Source organism: Pristis pectinata, chromosome 30 (genome assembly GCF_009764475.1).
Source record: "Pristis pectinata isolate sPriPec2 chromosome 30, sPriPec2.1.pri, whole genome shotgun sequence".
Lineage (NCBI taxonomy): Eukaryota > Metazoa > Chordata > Chondrichthyes > Rhinopristiformes > Pristidae > Pristis > Pristis pectinata.
In genome coordinates, this window is record NC_067434.1 from 4262878 (window position 1) to 4281600 (window position 18723).

Consider the following 18723-nt stretch of genomic DNA (forward strand, 5'->3'; position numbering starts at 1 on the left):
GTTGTGGAGGTTCCCTGTGAAACTCTGGGTTTTGATACTGCTCTCGCTCTCAGTCAGTTTCTCACTGGATGGAAGGAATGGTTTGGAGGCAGCAGGCAGCTTCCAACCACAAGCGAGAGCAGTGGACCATTCCACTCGCAGGGTAATGAGTGGGAGGACACGCTGCCTGATTGGCTGAATGCGACGTGTTCTCGTGAAGGCCCCTATTCATGTCAGTAAACAGAGAGCAGGCACCGGGCTGCTGCATCTGTCAGCTGTACCGTCCCGTCTGTTACTCCAGCAGGTAGGAACTAACGTGTGTTTTGTTTTGGGGTTTTCTATTTCCAGTTTCCTGTTCTCTGGAATGTTCATTCTGCACTGCAGGATTGTCAAGGCACCATCTTATTGCAATAATTAATAAACCACTCAAATACTGCTCTCTTACAGTTCCTAATCTATTGTTACTAAATGCATCTATGTTAAACTGTATTACATTGAGGAATAAACCAGACTCTAAAATGACATTATTTGCTTTGTGAATGCAGTATTTTCAGTGTAAGTATACACCTAGTGTTAAAACAGGATACAATCATTTGAGGTTTTTAAGGCAAAATACAGCATGAGCGTTGAAGGTGCCCCTTGGGCTATGACTTGGGTAGTTAGTGAGGCTGTGTTCTTTGGTGTCTCAAATGTGTTGCCATAATCTGCTTGCAGTGTGCTGAGGGAATGGTTCACAGCGGGAGCGTTAAGCAGCAAGCAGTGGCAGGGCAATTCCAGCACTGACTCGATGACTGCGGATAATATAATTACCAAGTCAGCAGCCTCCACGGCTGCACCGTGCACCACACAAAGTACCGGCGGATGGAGAGGCACAGCAAGAGAGACAGGCAAAATATAATGTACTGGCAGAGGGAGCAAGGTAAAATACAACACAGAGAGAGGCAAAATCCTAGCAGGCAGAGAGACGGAAAGAGTGAGAGGGAGAATAATAACAGGAGAATAAATTTACAGACACATCAGTGGAATGTACAGTTTGGCAAAGGGGTGAGAAAAGGATTTCAATGTTTGCAAACATTTGGTCATCCAACTTGGACCTCAAGAGGTAGAAATGGTGATAAGCTGGGAGGTGTGGTAGCCCACAGATACTTGGAGGCCAATGTACATTGATTATTTGCAAGTCAAGGATGAGTACATAATGCTAATGCTGGCCTTTTACTTGGACAACTGGAGCTACTATGATTTGGTGAGGAGGAGGTGCGGAGTCTGGTAGGTTGGGATGGTGTAAGAGACATGCAACAGCTCTATAATGGCCAGGATAGACAACAACATGTGGAATTCTAATCTTCACCCTCGGTTGAGGATGTCTTCTTTCCTCACTGGATTTGTGGCTGAAAAATCTAATGAAGATCCCACAGACACTGCTGCGTGGGGTGTGTGGTGCTTGACGGGAGTGGGTTGTATTCGGGATCTTACTGCTGTTGGCACATGGCTACTCCATTCTCCCATTGTCTGGGATCGAGGTTCTCAATGCCTCCCTGAATGCTCCTTCTCCATGGACCAGGGATTCTGATCAGTCAGTGAGGGTGTTATCAAGGAGAATGAGGATGTTGTTGGATGCTTTCTCTGTCATCCTAGAATCAATTGCCATGATGAAGCTTCTTTTGGGAATTTGGATGATGTGGTCACCCATCCGAGCTGGCTAGGAATGATTCCAGGGATGTTGGCCTGGGAGAGGTTTCTCTATTCAGCCTGTGGGTGTGAAGATTTATGGAGATAGGGTTGGTAGTTCTTCTGCAGAGCTTTGAGGAGCCTGCTGTAGGTTGGAGCAGATGGGAGGATGGGGATCAAGCAGAAGGAACATCCAGGAAGGCACCGAGAACCATGGGAGAATATGGGAGAATGCAGAGGCCGTGTGCAAACAGCAGGGAGATCCCAAATGCAGCCCTCTCAGCTGTCCTGTGGAGCAGCACTTGCCCCACATTCCCCAGTAAACCATGAACTTTCTGCAGGGTTTGAGGTCTTGGTGATGGAAGGATGTGTTGGAGTGATGGAGCATCAATGCAGAGAGGTGGCTCCTGAAATCTTTCAGGTCTCGTGCATCTTGATGGTTGGGGGGGGGGGGGGTGGAGATGGAGGTTGGCGAGTTGGAGTGTGGGGATGACAGGGGGAGGGGGCAGCGGTGCAGCAGGGATAGGTTGGTAGAGGACCTCTATCATGCAGATGTTGAGTGTGAGACCTTCAGTGAATGAACATGTACATTTACAAATGCAATCGGTGCGCAGTAATTGGGCTGATCCTGATCCAAAGAGGCGATGATAGGGTTGAACAATTTTTTGCTCAATCTGTAGATTAATTTCACTCCAGCAGGAAGCATGTCTGAAGCGTGGGGTGGTATTGTTGGAAGGGAGAATAAGATGACCCCAGTCTGCTTTGGGGTTGGGTCTCTGGTGGACCCATCGGTGAGGATTACAGCTGGTATATCTTTGTGTAACAGATGTAGGATAGAAATGAATTTCTGAGACCAGCCAAGTTTGAGAATCGAGGCACCATAAATGGCCTTGGCAGAAGTGCAGTGTAGTGTAGACCTCCCAGAATGTCATCGGATCCAAGGATTAAGTTGAAAGGAGAGATTGCAGGAATTAATGTTATAGTTTTTGTAGTTGAGAAGATAAAGGGGAATATGGTTGAAGTTCTCAAGATATTGAGAGAAGCTGCTTGAATATAGTTAGAAATGTACTTTGTTTGGGGAGTCTAGGACTGGAAACTTGGTCCAAAGGTTAGAACCAGGGTTGAAGTCTGGCTACATACAGGGCTTTGAATAATTTGGAACTGTCTTCCAAAAATGACTTTTTGAAATTTGAGGTTGATTTTTTTAAAATAAAGCAGGAGTGACTGGGGGCAAAGGCAGATATATACAAGACAAGACAAGATTTCTTTATTAGTCACATGAACATTGAAACACACAGTGAAATGCATCTTTTGATTAGGGTGTTCTGGGGGCAGGCTGCAAGAGTTGCCACGCTTCCAGCGCCAACATAGCATGCCCACAACTTCCATAAACCATGTGCAACCATATAACCATAAGATGCTCCACAGCACCCGCAAAACCTATCGGAGAAAATTAATGGGTGTTTGCACTGTGTCCTTAAACAATTAGCACTCATTGACTGTAGCCTAGTAACAGTCAGCATTCTTGCCCAGAAATAGTTGGCACACATTAAGACTGCACCAGTCAATAGTATCTCAGAAATGGTTGGAGTCTATTAACCTGCCCAGAAATAGTCAGCTCCCATTAACTCTACCCATTAACTCTACCATTAAGTGCACTGAGAGAAGAGTTGACGCTACTAGCCTCGGCAAGATTCATATGCTTTGAGAACAATAATGTTTTCATATTTGTTAATTATTATAGCTCATACATCCCCGTCCTCCTCACAGGAGCCAAAGTCCAGACAACCTGATAAACTCCATGTGATATCAAGTACTGAACCCAGCAAAGACTGTGGGACTAGACAATATCACAGCTGTAGTACTGAAGATCCCAGAACCAGCTGTGCCTCCACCAAGCTGTTCCAGTGTAGTTACAACATGGGCATCTACCTGACAATGTGGAAAATTACCCAAGTATATCTTGTTCACAAGAAGCAGGATATATCCAATTTGTCTAATTACCACCTAATCAGTCTGCTCTCAATCACCAGCAAGGTGATGGGAGCCAATGACAACAGTATGATCAAATGACACTTACTCACCTGTAACTTGCTCACTGATGCCCAGTTTGGGTTTCACCAGGACCACTTGGCTGCAGCCTTGGTCCAAACACAGATCAAACAACTGAATTCTTGAGGTGAAGTGGGAGTGATTGTCCTTGACATCAAGGCCGTTTTTGACCAACTGTGGCAGAAAGAAGCCCTGGTAAAACTGGTCAATGGCCATCAAAGGGAAAATATTCCAGTCAGACAAACAAAGGTTGTTGGAGGTCAATCCCAGGCCCAGGACATCAGTTCAGGAATTCCTCAGGACAGTGTCCTAGGTCCAATCTACTTCATTAATGACTCTTTCTATCATGAGGTCAGAAGCAGAAATGTTTGTTGAGGATTACACAATGTTCAGTTTCATTTGCAATTCCTCAGAAAATGCAGCAGCCCATGCCTGCATGCAGCAAGATCCAGACAACATTCAGTGATGGGCTGATAAATGGCAGGTAACATTCAAGCCACTAAAGGGCCAGGCAGTGATCATCTCCAACAAGAGAAAATCTAACCACCTATCTCTGCCAATCAAGGACATTTCCATTACTGAGCACCCCAACATCAATGTCCTGGAGATCTCTATTGATGAGAAAGTCAACTAGACCAGCCACATGAATACTGTGGTTACGAGAGCAGGTCAGAGGCTGAGCATCCTGGAGTGAGTGACTTACCTTCTGACTCACCACCATCTACAAGGCACACATCAGGATTTTGATGGAATACTCCACTTGCCTGGATGAGTGCAGCTACGACAACACAAGGAAAGAAAATTCAAAGCACAGAAGTACAAAGGGACTTGGGGGTACTCGTGCAGGATACCTTAAAGGTTAACCACCAGGTCAGATCGGTGATAAAGAAAGTGAATGCTATGTTGGCATTCATTTCGAGAGGTATAGTGTATAAAAGTAAAGAAGTGTTGATGAGGCTCTACGGGGCACTAGTGAGGCCTCATTTGGAATACTGTGCACAGTTTTGGGCCCCATATCTTAGGAAGGATGTGCTGATGTTGGAGAGGGTTCAGAGGAGATTTACGAGGATGATTCCCGGAATGAAAGGGCTTACGTATGATGAGCGTTTGTCGGCTCGCGGACTGTACTCACTGGAGTACAGAAGAATGAGAGGGGACCTCATAGAGACATTTAAAATGTTGAAAGGACTGGACAGAGTAGATGTGGCTAGGCTGTTTCCTTGGTGGGTGAGTCCAGGACCAGAGGGCACAATCTTAGAATTAGAGGGTACAGTTTCAAAACAGAGATGAGGAGAAATTTCTTTAGCCAGAGGGTGGTTAATTTGTGGAATTCCTTGCCCCGTTACAGCAGTGGAGGCCAGATCATTGGAGGCGTTTAAGGAAGAGATAGATAGATATCTAAATAGTCGGGGTATCAAGGGATATGGGGATAAGTTTGGAAATTGGGATTAGAATAGGTTTTTTTTCTCCTCCGCCCCCCATTTCTCATTTCTTTTTTCCTTTTCCTTGGAGCAGACTCGATGGGCCGAATGGCCTACTTCTGCTCCTTGTCTTGGATCTTGTGATCTTGTGAACACTAGAGAAGCTCAACATCATCAGGTCAAAGCACTTATGACTCAATGACCCTGCATGGTTGGCAATCAATTAACCATCCTAAACCTTCATTCTCTCCACCGATGATGCACAGTGGCTGCAGTTTTAACCATCTACAACTTCACTGTTACTTACCAGGGCCACCCTGACAGCACCTCCCAAACCTGTGATGTCTACAACCAAGGATAAGGGCAGCAGACACATAGAAACATCATTACCTGCAGGCTACTGTCCAAGTCGCAGACCAATTTGACTTGGAAAATATATTGCTGTTCCTTTGCAGTCGTTGGGTCTAAGTCCTGGAACTCCCAGCTCAAAAGTACAGTGGGAGTGCCTTCACCAGAAGGACTGCAGTGGTTCGAGAAGTTGGCTCACCACTACCTTAAGGACAAATAGAGGTGAACAAAAGATGCTGGCTTTTCTGGTGACATACAGATCTTTAAAGTGAATATACAAAAATTTAATTCATTTATTTTCCAAGGATTGGATCCATCTCATTGTTGCCTTTCTTTGTTCTCTAATCAGCTGCCGATGGCTGAAGTTGCTCGCTGTTCTCCATGCTCTTCTCCTCAGGGCCACCTTCATGTCTGAACATCATGTTTGTGACCTCCCTCTGCCTGTCCTCTGTATCTGGCCTTTAGCAGCTGATACAGGAAGGATTGCAAAACGCAAGAGTTTTCATCATCTGGCATGATTCTGTCCTCAGCCAAGATTAACAAGGTAGATTATTGAGAGCAGTCCTGTAATCATTCAAGACACTGAGCAATTACTGGAAAATCAGCCTGTCCTGTGGCAGCTTCTCTGACACGACCCACAGAGAATGCACGGTGGTGTTTCACTGACTATGGTCCAGGTTGCAGTCCAACGAAATGTCAGATGCAAAGTGGGATATTAACTGAAGCACCCACTAATTTGCACCTGTCTAACTGGGAAACTTGGCTATCTGCTGGCTGGCTGACTGAGGCCTGAGGTTGTCCATGTTGTTCCAGGTACTAGACTGCTGCTTTAAAGGTCTCTTAGACAGTGCAGTCGCAGTGTTCCGAGTCGTGAAAAGGCCACTTCCTTTTGTTAACAGGCTGAATAAAAGCTGACAGAACAATCACCAAACCAGCCCCATCCCACCTCCATACACATGCCCCTCCCCAAGAGCACCCCCCTATGATTTTGAGAGCATTTCGCATTCTCTGCATTAAATTTAATTTGCTATTTGTCTGCCCCATCTGACAGGCCATCTACGTCCTCTCGCAATGTTATCTTTATTGTCACTACTGACCACAGTCCACTAATGCTGCAGTATTCTCATACTGCGGTGGTCCCTCATGACTGCCCCTATGGTACTGCTGCACTCTCTCTGTACGCCCTCTGTGACAGAACAGCATATTCTCATACTGCCCTTTCCTCAGTCTGGTGATGCAGCACCCCAGATACGGCCCCTCTGGTAGTAATCCCTCCGTTCTTTTCCTTTGACAGGACATTATTACCTCTGTGCTGCCTTACTGGGTGTACTTAGTGTCTTGGTGCTATCCCTCTGTGTGTAAATCACAACCTGTGTTGCCGTGAATTACTGATACGTACTGTCTAACACTGCATCTTTTGGAAATTGCCGTTGAATCTGCTTCCCACACTCTTTCAGGCAGGGCTTTCTGGCTGATAACTCGGTGTTTAACTTTCACAGTCTCATTTTGGCCTCAGGTCTTTTGCTGCTGTGACACCATTTCTCTTTCTGCAAAAAAAATGATTGTTTCTTTTCACTTTCATTTGATTCACCACGGGCAATTTTCCATGACCAATAAAAAAACCAGACCCTGGAATAAGGACAGAAAATGCTGGAAGTACTCAGCAGGTCAGGCAGCATCTGTGGAAAGAGAAACACAGTTAATGTTTCATGAACTTTCCTCAGAACCCCATTGACTGAATATTTTTCTCTGCACCTTCTTCAATGACAGGTCATTAATCTGAAACATTAACTCTTTCTCTACAGATGTTGCCTGATTTTCTAAGCATTTCAGAATGCTGATTTTGTAATAGTAGGTCCTGACGGGAGCAGAGCTGTAAAGAGCCGCCAGTAGACACACTGTACATAGAAGATGTACAACAGAATCTAAAATGGCAATGAGAGTGACACAGCTAAGACATGGTACTTACTGCCGATTGCAGTCCTGATACTTCTGCATAGATGCCTCATATTTCATTGTATTTGGAAGAATTACACCTCCTGAAGGGTAAGTTTTTCACAGGAGATCTGAAGGGTAAGTTTCTCCACATGGGTTTTCTTAGCCACTACTCTCGGGAGGTATAAGCCTTCTGGGAAAAGGCATTCACTTTTTGAAGGACTGCAGGGAAGCATGAGCAGTTATTTGAGGGGATCTACAAAAGGATATTAGACTATTGGAGGGGGAACAATAAGCTCCGGGAGAGGATACAGAGACAGATGGAAATACCAGCAATATCCTTCAGCCACCGGGGATAGTATACTGTGGGGTGGCGAGTGATCACAGGGAGCATAGAATGATATGCAGCAGTTGGAAGGGGGATACTTCAGCTGAAGGAGAGGATACAGAACGTCAGGCACTGAGCTGTAGGAGGGGGTAAGAGGAGAATATTCACCATTTGGATGTGTTGCAAGGAAAGGTATTTCACAAATGGTAGGATAATCAACTGTTGGGTATAATCCGGTACCTGATTGTTCGAAGATCATGGCCCTGTTTCCAAACCTCCCTTAACACTCACTGGGTTCACCGGGACATTTATTACACTACTGTACAACACATTAAGTGAATATGAATTAAAAGTGCATTGATTTATTAATCTGAGTAGTATCCAATAGCCCAGAAAATCTAGTCTGGCAACACCAAAATCCAGGGGAATACAGTAAAATCGGAGTTTTACTGAACTCAACTATTGGCTGAGCTGCAAAGGATATTCAACAACTGAAAGCAGTACAGGGGAGGATTTCAGTGACAGGAAGGCTTCCAGAGAAGGATATTCAGCTGTAGGGGACATTTAAAAACATTCATCACAAGATCACGAGATCACAAGACAAAGGAGCAGAAGTAGGCCATTCGGCCCATCGAGTCTGCTCCATGAGCTAAACTAATACTATTCCTATCTAGCCCCAATTTCCGGCCTTATCCCTTGATACTTTGACTAATTAGATACTTATCAATCTCCTCCTTCAACGCCCCCACTGATTGGGCCTCCACAGCTGTACGTGGCAAAGAATTCCATACTTTCACTACCCTCTGGCTAAAGAAATTTCTCCTCATTTCTGTTTTAAACCTGTACCCTCTAATTCTAAGATTGTGCCCTTTGGTCCTGGACTCACCCACCAGGGGAAACAGCCTAGCCACATCTACTCTGTCCAGTCCTTTCAACATCCTAAATGTTTCTATGAGGTCCCCTCTCGTTCTTCTGTACTCCAGTGAGTACAGTCCAAGAGCCGACAAGTGCTTATCATAAGTAAGCCCTTTCATTCCGGGAATCATCCTCGTAAATCTCCTCTGAACCCTCTCCAACATCAGCACATCCTTCCCAAGATAAGGGGCCCAAAACTGCGCAAATGAGGCCTCAGCAGTGCCCTGTAGAGCCTCATCAACACTTCCTTACTTTTATACTTTATACCTCTCGAAATGAATGCTAACGTAGCATTCGCTTTCCTTACCACCGATCTGACCTGGTGGTTAACCTTTAGGATATCCTGCACGAGTACCCCCAAGTCCCTTTGTACTTCTGTACTTAGAATTTTCTCCCCATCTAGATAATAATATGCCCGTTTATTTGTTTCCAAAGTGTACAACAGCACATTTCTCAACATTGAATCTCATTTGCCATTTCCTTGCCCATTCTCCTAAACTATCTAAGTCTTTCTGCAACCTTTCTATTTCTTCATTACTCCCTACTCCTCCACCTATCTTGGTGTCGTCTGCAAACTTAGCCACAAAACTATTTACTCCATAATCCAAATCATTAACGTACAAAGTAAAAAGAAGCGGCCCCAACACCAACCCCTGCGGAACACCACTAGTAACCGGTAGCCAACCAGAACAGGATCCCTTTATTCCAACCCTTTGCTTTCTGCCTACCAGCCAATGCTCCATCCATTCCAATATCCTACCTGTAATTCCATGGGATCTCATCTATTGGAAAGAGTTCGGAGATGGATATTCACCAGCTGGAAAGATTACAAAGGTTATCTATGTATTGTAGGATTTGTAGTGAAGAATATTCAACTATTTAAGAGAGCACAGAGAGAACGTGTTCAGGTCTGGGTTACAAAGAAGGATATTCATTTGGGGGGGATGTTCAACTCTTGGAGGGGAGAGAGGAAAGGATTTTCTGTTTGTGGGCTTGCAAAGGAAGGATAGTCAGATGGTAGTGTGCATCCTGTGATGGATATTCAGAAGTTGGAGAAGTTACAGAGAAGGATATTCAGCTATTTGTGGAGATTCAGGGTGAGGGGTCTTCTGTTATCAGAAGCAGTATGTGGAAGGATTCCGTGATGAGGAATGTGGGAATATAGGGAAGGAGATTCACCTACTGGAGGGGGTGTAAGGGTAATTAAGTATTGGAGAGAGTGCAGAGAGGATATTTTTCTGTGAGAAAGGATACAGGGCTGCAAGTTCAGCTATTGGAGAGGAAAGGATATTCAGCTGTAGGAGGGAGTACAGGGAAGGATATGTAGCCATTGGGGAGCTTGCAAGAAGTGATATTCAGCTCCTGGGGGGCGGGGTGGGGTATAGAGAGAAGAATGTCCAGCCACTGGAGGGTTACAAGGAAGGACATTTAGAAAATGGGATATAACAGAAGGTGAGTTAGCTCCTTGGAGATTAACAGGAAGCATATTTCTGTTAGAAATAGTGTAGACAAAGATTTGAAAACAGGGCAGGTTACAGGGAAGGACATTTGGCAACTGGAGAGAAAACGGAAGTATATTCAGAAGTTGGAGGGAATATTTAGCTTTTGGGGTTACAGGGAAGAAGCTGATGGTCAGGTACAGGAAGCTATTGAATGCATTCCAGGGAAAGAATTGGAGATAGGAGGGACAGGAGACAAAGCAATGCAGCTGATGTAGAGGTTGTAGGGAAGGATGTTTAGCTTTTGCAGTGGATTTGGCCAGAAGGATATTCAGCTGATGTGGAGTTACAGGGAGGGACATTCAAAAATTGGAGACGTTACAGAGAGGGTTAACCAGCTATGGACAAGGGTGGATGCACAGAGTGTTTGCATAGTGATGGGAAGGGATAAAGGATAGGATACTCGGAGACTGGAGGGGATGCAGAGAAAGTTATTTAGTCCCTGGAGGAAGAAAGTGGCGGGATGACAACTTCAGTCATAACAAGGAGGACATTCAGCTATTGAAGCTGATAACAGAAAAGAATATCCAGCCATTGGAGGTGTTACAAGGGTTTGATTTCTGCACTTGGAGAGGGTACAGGTGGGGTTACAGTGAAGCATTCATTGCCTATCCTTGGTTGCCCTCGAAGACAGGGGAGAGCTGCACCCTTAACTCAATGATATTGGGGCAGGATTGCCAGGATTTAGACCCAGCGATGATGAAGGGCTTTTGGCATATTTCAAAGTCAGGATGGTGAGAGACTTGGAAGGTAACCTAGAGGTGGTGGTGTTCCCTTGTCCTTCTTGGTGGGAGAGGTCACAGGTCTGGGAGTTGCTGTCAGAGTAGCCTACGTGTGCAACTGCACTACGTTTTGTAGTTGTATTCTAGAGTACTGGCCTTTTGTGCTTCAGCTGTGATGCTGTCTGGTCCCATAGTCTTGCTGGAGCCAGTAACTGAAAAGGGCATTTCACCATTGGAGGGACCTCAAAGGTTGATATTCAGAGACTGGAGATATTATAAAGGAGGATGTTTGGCTGAAAGGACAAAAAAGTTCTACTGTAGGGATCTGATCAGGGATATTCTAAGTTAAAAAAAAGCAGAACCACAATGAGCCATGAGTTGAAAATGTGGCTCGAAGATTGGTGTGGGAGAAATCGGTTTCAATCCATGAGGCATTAGCACCAGTGATGTTGGAACAGACATCACTTGAATAGGGTTGGAACCAGAGTCCCAGAGGATCGAAAAATTAGGGCTATAGATAAAACGTTAAACTAAGTCGTTGGGTGGGGGCCAAGGGAGTGTTCTGGTGAGGGGAAATTTGGAAAGTTAAAGGATAAATCAAACAGTGCAGGCTAACAAAATGAATAGTGACAACTACAGTCTGTCAGGAGTAGAACTCCAGTTAGAATAAGAGCAGGGGAAATGGTGAAAGGGTTGAAATTAAATTGTGGTGTATTGGACTTTCAGAAGGTCTTTGATAATGTGCCACAGAAGAGATCATTAAACACAATTAACATACACAGGATTGGGGGTAATATACTGGTGTCGACTGAGGACTGGCTAATGGACAGAAAACAGAGTAAGAATGAGCAGTTACTTTATGTTGGGAGGCTGTAATCAGCGGGTTCCCCAGGGATCAGTGCTTGAGCCCCAGCTGTTCACAACCTGAATTAATGATTTGGATGAGGAAATCAAATCTAGTATATCTAGTCAAACCTAGTGTGTGGCTGATGCAAAACTGGTGGCAGAGTGTGCTGTGAGGAGGGTGAAGAGAGGCTTCAGGGCATGTGGCAAGGTTAGGTGAATGGGCAAGGGCGTGGCAGATGGAATAATATGTAGAAATGTAGGTCATCCATGTTGGTTTAAAAATGAGGTAAGTGGAGTTTTTTTTAAATAGTCTGAGGTTGAAAGGTGTTCACACTGATCACTGAAAGTGAAAGTGCAGGTACAGCAAACAATTAAGAAGGCAAAATGTATGCAGGATTTGAGTATTAGTTGAGGTTTCTTGCTCCAATTACAAAGAGCGCTTGTGAGATTATATGTGGAATAATGTGTGCAGTCTACCAAAGGAAGGATGTACTCATGGTGGAGTGCACTGAGGGGTCACCAGACTGATATCTGGGTTGGCAGCTTTTTTATACGAGGGAGGTTCAGTGGACTGGCCTACACTCCGTTGAATTTAGAAGAACGTGATCTCTTTGATATGAACAAAATCCCTATAGGCCTTGACAAGGCAGATGTAGAGAGGATGCTTCCAAAGACTGGGCTGTCCAGAACCAGGGATCAGTTAAACAGGACAGAGATGAGAAGAAATTTCTTCACCCAGTGAACAGTGGATCTTTAGAATTCACTACCTGACACGTCTCTGGAGGCTTCGTTTCTGAATGTATTCAGGGAAAAGTCGATAGATTTTTAGATGTCAAGTGATATGGGATAGTGCAGGAAAGTGGCGCTAAGGTACAAGATCAGCCATGACATTGTCGAATGGCAGAGGAGGCACGAGGAGCTGAAATGCCCAACTCACCCTTCTAGGTTTTTCTGTTTTTTTTTCTGTTCTCATGTTTTGCTTCAAGGTGCAGAGAGAGGAGGATGTTCAACTATGTGAGGAACCACACAGAAAGTCATTCAAGTATTGGAGGTTGACAGAACTCTTACATCTGCTGTGGATAAGGATTGTCAATGATTGGGGGGGGGGGGTTCAGAGAAACATAGAAAAACCTACAGAACAGTTCAGGCCCTTCAGCCCACAAAGCTGTGCTGAACATGTCCCTACCCTAGAAATTACTAGACTTACCCACAGCCCTCTATTTTACTCAGCTCCATGTACCTATCCAACAGTCTCTTAAAAGACCCTATCGTATCCACCTCCACCACCGTTGCCGGCAGCCCATGCCATGCATTCACCACTCTCTGAGTAAAAAACTTACCCCTGACATCTCCTCTATACCTACTCCCCAGCAGCTTAAACCTATGTCGTCTTGTGGCCAAGAGGAAAATCCTCAACTAGAAGGGTTGGAGGGAAGGATATTGAGCTATTGGAGTAATTACAGAGAAGGAGTTTCACTGATCAATGGGAGTATGGAGAAGGCTATTCAGCTTTTAGAGGCAGTACTCAGAAGAATATTGGAGTGTTTACAGAGGTGGGTATTTGGCTATTGGAAGGAGTACTTCAAAGGGTATCTAGTGGTTAGAAAGTTACAGAGGAGCTTTCGAGAGGGTACAGGAAGGGTATTCCGCTATTGTGGTGGACTATAAAGGTGTGGGATCAACTACTGGAGGGAGTACAGAGTGACGACAATTGGAGGTGCAAAGTAGTCAACTGTTGGAGGGTTTATAGGGAGAAGAATACAGCAGCGGAGAGGGTAATAGCAATGTCCCAATCTCACCTGGTGTCGATGCCATACAGACAGGTGACTCAACCCGCAGCCTGCGCAGAGTGTCTACATTCTGGTTGCACTGTTCACTCTTATACTTCAGAGTGTAGGCCTTTGCAGACAGTGGTAATGCCTTCTCTGCACAGGCTGAGGCCATTGGAGACATCTCCTTGGTTTCTCCATAAGTACCCTGCATAGTCCATGAAAATCCTAAAGTTGCAGCCATGCAGGGATTTATGGAACTTCGTCAGTCTGTACATGATGGTTAAGATTTCTTTGTTGTGTGGGAGCGAACTTGCTGTAATGTGGCCTTAAGTTTGGAATATGCTGCTGTTTCTGTATTGATGTGTGTTCACATAGGCAATCCTGACTGGACAGGAAAGTTATCGATGTGCCTACTTCTTGTTGATGTCGCAGTTTTTGTATTCATGGATAAGTTGATTAAGAAACAGAGAATACAAGAAATACTCAGCAGGTCGGGCAGCTTCTGCATCCAGGACCCAGCGAGGGAAGCAGAGTTAACAGTTCAAATTGATGACCTCTCTTCAGAGGCAGGAAAAATTAGAAATCAGTTCTAACTTTTCTTAGTTCTGACGGAAGGTGTAACAACCCAAATGTTAAGTGTTCCTTGCTCCACAGGCGCTGCCTGACCTGGAAACTATTTCCAGCTTATTAAGTTTTTATTTCAGATTTCCAACATCTGCAGATTTTTGCTTTCCTTAAATAGTTTTAGGAGTATCATCTTAAAATGATCTCTTTATGGATATAAATTTATTGTATCCCAATACATTGGTGAAGACTCTATAAATCAGCATTGAGGAGAGTAGATTTCCTTTTGGATTTGTATATTGAGAACATGGTAAACTTTAGCTGAGTTTGCACGCCATAACTGATTTTTGTGGTATTTTCCTGTGACCATTTGCATGAAGTCTCATTTTTCTAATGCTTCTCTGTGTATGAAGAGGTGTACTGCCACAGTGTCAGTGTCAGTGGGGTTGACCATGTTTAGTCGTGTCACTGGTGAATGGGAAGAAGGGAACATGGCTGCTCTAAAAAGCTCTATCATTTGCCTAAGCTTGGACTCTGAAACTCTGTCATAGATCAACTTGTACTGAATGGATAGATATGTTTTTTAAAGCAAACAGTATGCCAGAGATAGGTGCCCCAAAGCTTCGGTCACTCAAGTTCGATCCTGACCACTGGTGCTGCCTTTGTGGAGTTTGCACATTCTCCCCAAAACATTGTGGATTTCTGCTGGTTTCCTCCCCACACCCCCAAGATGTGCTGGTCGGTTCACTGGTTACTGCAACTTGCCCCTTGGTGCAGGGAGGTAGCAAAAGGATCAAAGGGGAGTTGATGGGCATCCAAGAAAGAATAAATTGCAGGCTATAGGAAAGTAAGGAGGGGAAAGTGGGCCTGATGGGATTGTTCCTTGCTAGCTGGCAAGGATTTGATAGACTGAATGGCCTCCTAGAATCAAAGAAAGATATAGCATAGAACAGGCTCTTTGACCCACTGAGTCCGCACTGACCATCAAGCACATATTTTTACACTAATCCTACATAGGTCCCAATTTATCCTTCCCACGTTTCCATTAGCACCTTCAAGGTCGTACCGTTCACCCACGCACTAGGGCAATTTACAGTGGCCAATTAACCCCCCATTCGCATGTTTTTGGGATGTGGGAGGAATCATATGCAGTGAAAGGGAGAATGTGAAAATTCCATACAAACAATATTGGAGGTCAGGATTGAACCTGGCCCGTTGGAGCTGTGAGACAGTGGCTCTGCTAGCTGTGCCACCGCGTTGCTCTTCTGCTTCGCAATAAGTAAGAAAGAAGCAGAAGGTTCCATTGTGAGAGTCTGAAATAATAGAAATGTGGTGTGAAAATGCATTACTCTTGATGGAGATTGAACCAGAAGCAAATCTTTTTAAACTTGTACAAAAACTGGAAGATTAATTCAAAGCCATTAGAAGTAGCCGAAAGCTTTAAGTGTGAAACAAGGAGGCAGAAACAGGGTGAGACAATTAGTGGGGTACATAATTTCACTGAAGAACATATACTTGATGCGTTTTTGGATCATGCCTTATGTCACAGGCTTGTATGTTGACTGCTGGATGAACATTGATAGAAAATGCTGGAAATACTCGGCAGATCGGGCCACATCTGTGGGAAGAGAAACAGAGTTAGTATTTCAGGTTGAAAGCCCTTGGATGAAGGTCACAAAAATCTCATTGACAATTCAAAACAACAACAAAAAGGACTTTCATAGTTTGGTCATCTGCCAATGATGAACTTGGATTGTTCAGCACCTATGATGGACGACGGCAACAAATCGACAAACATTTGAGGAAAGGTGTTGATTAACATTAATGGGAATTTGCGGTTCCATTGCCTGTTTGGTAACCTAGCCCAGTAAGTCCAGTCAGACACCACTTCCTTATCACACTGAACACTTACTCTGGTGCAGTTTTACAGACAGGGCAAAAGGGTGCTAGTACCATAATGAGCAGCACGTGCAACAATCCAGAGGAACAACTTATAAAAACAGGCCAATTGTAATGGGGAAGGACTGGCCAAAACAACTGAAGCTTAGTTGGATAAATGTTTTCAATGCAGACGCAGCTTACCATGTTGGAAACATATTACAACGTTGAGAGATGCCACCACCTGCCTAAGAGAATACAATGTACACATTTGCGACAGACGAAATGGGAAACCAGCCTATTGCAAGCTCAGACCAGTCTCGTTTGCTCTGAAGAGTCAAGTTGAGGATGGAGTGGATAGGCTGAGACTGTAAAAACTGACCAGTGAGTAGGCCATGTGCCTAAGGCAGACCAAACCATGTAGAAATTGCAAAGTGCCACTGAATCAAACAGAAGAGAGCAATCAATATTTGCTAACTAGTCAGCAAGATGGCAGGATCAAACTTGCTCTCAAAAATTGGACTGTTCCCATGCACGCACATAATTTCCCATCCACAAGGGTAGCTAGCAGAACTTGATCAGCAGCACACACTGAGGGCTCTAAGTCATGTTCAAGGACAATCAAGTCTTCACCCAAGGCCATGGTGAATAAAATCTTACATGGAATAAACCATTGCTTGTGTAACCAAGCACAGAAGAAGAGAATCTTCTGATCTTGTAGGAAGTACTCAGGAGATGACATGAGCACAGTGTGAAGTTGAAAAAGTGCAAAAAAAATTCCTACAAGTCATAGCAACCTTTAAACCTCAGGACACTGCCAATGGACTACAACTGAAGAAGGGAAAAGAGAGACCTTCAGCGATGGCCCAAAGCCTGAAGATAGAGCAGAGTGAGGGCCGTTACCAGGGATGGGGTGGTATTGTGCACAAATCCTTCCTGAACCTGTGACCCGTGGTCAGACCATGGCATCACTTGTTGGGAAACAGATGTGGGGAACAAGGAGCAACAAAGGGGATGTGAAGAAGATAAGCAAGAGCACCTTTCTTCCTTTATTCTGATACCAAGTGCCAGTTGAAGCTGAGATGTGATCGTCATGTTCCAGTGGAGGTGCAGTAATAAACCACGTGATGGATGGTAGGTGGGGGAAACTCCGCTTCTCACGAGGAGTGAGCACAAATCCAGAAGGAAACTTGTAGGACACTGCATCAAAAATTCCAACTTTTTACTAAGCAGATCCTTAATCCTAGTAACAGATCATAAGATTGCTTGTGACATTTAGTCCCAAATTAGTGGTGGAACAACTGACTGCTGATGGTGGTCAATCCCCCTATTGCAGTACAGTTGTACAACCGAGTACAGCAACTTCAAGCAAACACCACTGCAGCTGCTCTGTTGCAGCTACTGCATGATAACACTGAAACTGCATTTAGTTCAAGGATTGCATTTTCTTGTTATTTGTGTATTCATGGGATGTGGAGGCAGTTTTCATTTAACCGTGTTGGAGGGTGTGAAGTTACATACAAGCCAGACAGGATAAGGATTGCAGATTTTCTCCACTGAAGTACATTAATGAACCAGATGGGTTTAACCAACAATCTAATGATTTCATGGTTAACATTACAGTGATGTGTGTATTTTTAAATTCCAGATTTATTTGATTTAATTCCCCAGCTGCTGTAGCAAATTCAGGTTCAAGTCTCTGAATGAGTAGTCCAGAAGCAGACAGTCCAGTACCCTAACCATTACAACACCACATCCCTAATGTCAAGTTATCAGTAATTGCACTTGAAATTGCAGAAAAGGCCAGTGGTAAAAAGGAGCTGATGAACGGGCATTGACAGAATGGACAGACTTTGACGAGTGTGCAGATTGGACCCGGAGCCATTCCACAAATGTTGCAATGAGCATCAAGTAGGAAAATGAAGTCATACTCTAAGAGAAAGGATTTTGTCTGAACCTCATCCTGAACATACAGGCATAGTTGGTGTGAATGCAATGGCAAGACGCTTTGTTTACTGGCTTCATTTGTACTGTGAGCTTGAATCATTGGTAAACAAATCCAGTGTTTGCCTAAGTTGAAGGAACAAGCCACAAAAAAACTCCTTTGCAGACACAGTCAGGACCTGTGAACATCTTCAGATAATATACGTGCAGTTTTGTGGGAAAGTGAATGGCAATTTCCTGACTGACAAATTGCGGATTGAAGTGAAATGCGCAGGTTCACGTACCGCTGCTGGAGGTGCTCAGGGTGAGCTGATGTACATACACGCACATTGCAGCTTATCTACAGCCTATGTCAGGCATCTACTCCATTTGTAAATTTTATAAAATTGGAATGGTATCATTCCTGTTCTCGTTCCTTCATATCCTCCGGCTTAAGATGGAGCAGCTAAAGGTCCGTCAGGGTAGTTGGGAAGCTCTCAAATGTTACAGAGAGGTTCAGAACTTAGTGTGAGGAATCACTTGGCCAACTTCCTGAAGTACAGAACAACTCCATGCACTACCACTCGTGATGAAGGGGACATTGAGAACATGTTTGAGTCACGCTCAAATGAATTTGGCTTCTACAGTTGAACAGAAGCAGTTGAATCAAAAATGACACTTTGGCACTAATTAAAAATCTTGCAATTTCAAGGAAAATGAGCTTGTTTGTGTTCTTAACCCACCCAGCAAGTCAAGCTCACTCAATTTCATTTGCAGAAGATTGTGACAATATCTGAAGTGTTCATGTAGATCAATGATCTCTGTTGGAGATGAACCGAATGTGGATGATGAAGCAAACTGCTGGAGAACACA

The 18723-nt window shown here is 44.3% G+C and overlaps 1 protein-coding gene across 5 annotated transcripts in view; it reads left to right on the forward strand.

Moving 5' to 3' along the window:
• Positions 1 to 229: 229 nt before the first annotated feature.
• Positions 230 to 18723, forward strand: part of LOC127584774 (sorbin and SH3 domain-containing protein 1) — a 345097-nt gene continuing 326603 nt past the window's right edge. For 2 of the 5 annotated variants that reach the window (XM_052041712.1, XM_052041726.1), the window contains exon 1: positions 230 to 283. The gene's annotated coding sequence lies outside the window, so the exon portion shown is untranslated. The remainder of the gene's footprint in view (positions 284 to 18723) is intronic. The other 3 variants (XM_052041714.1, XM_052041715.1, XM_052041713.1) reach the window with 3 other exon arrangements.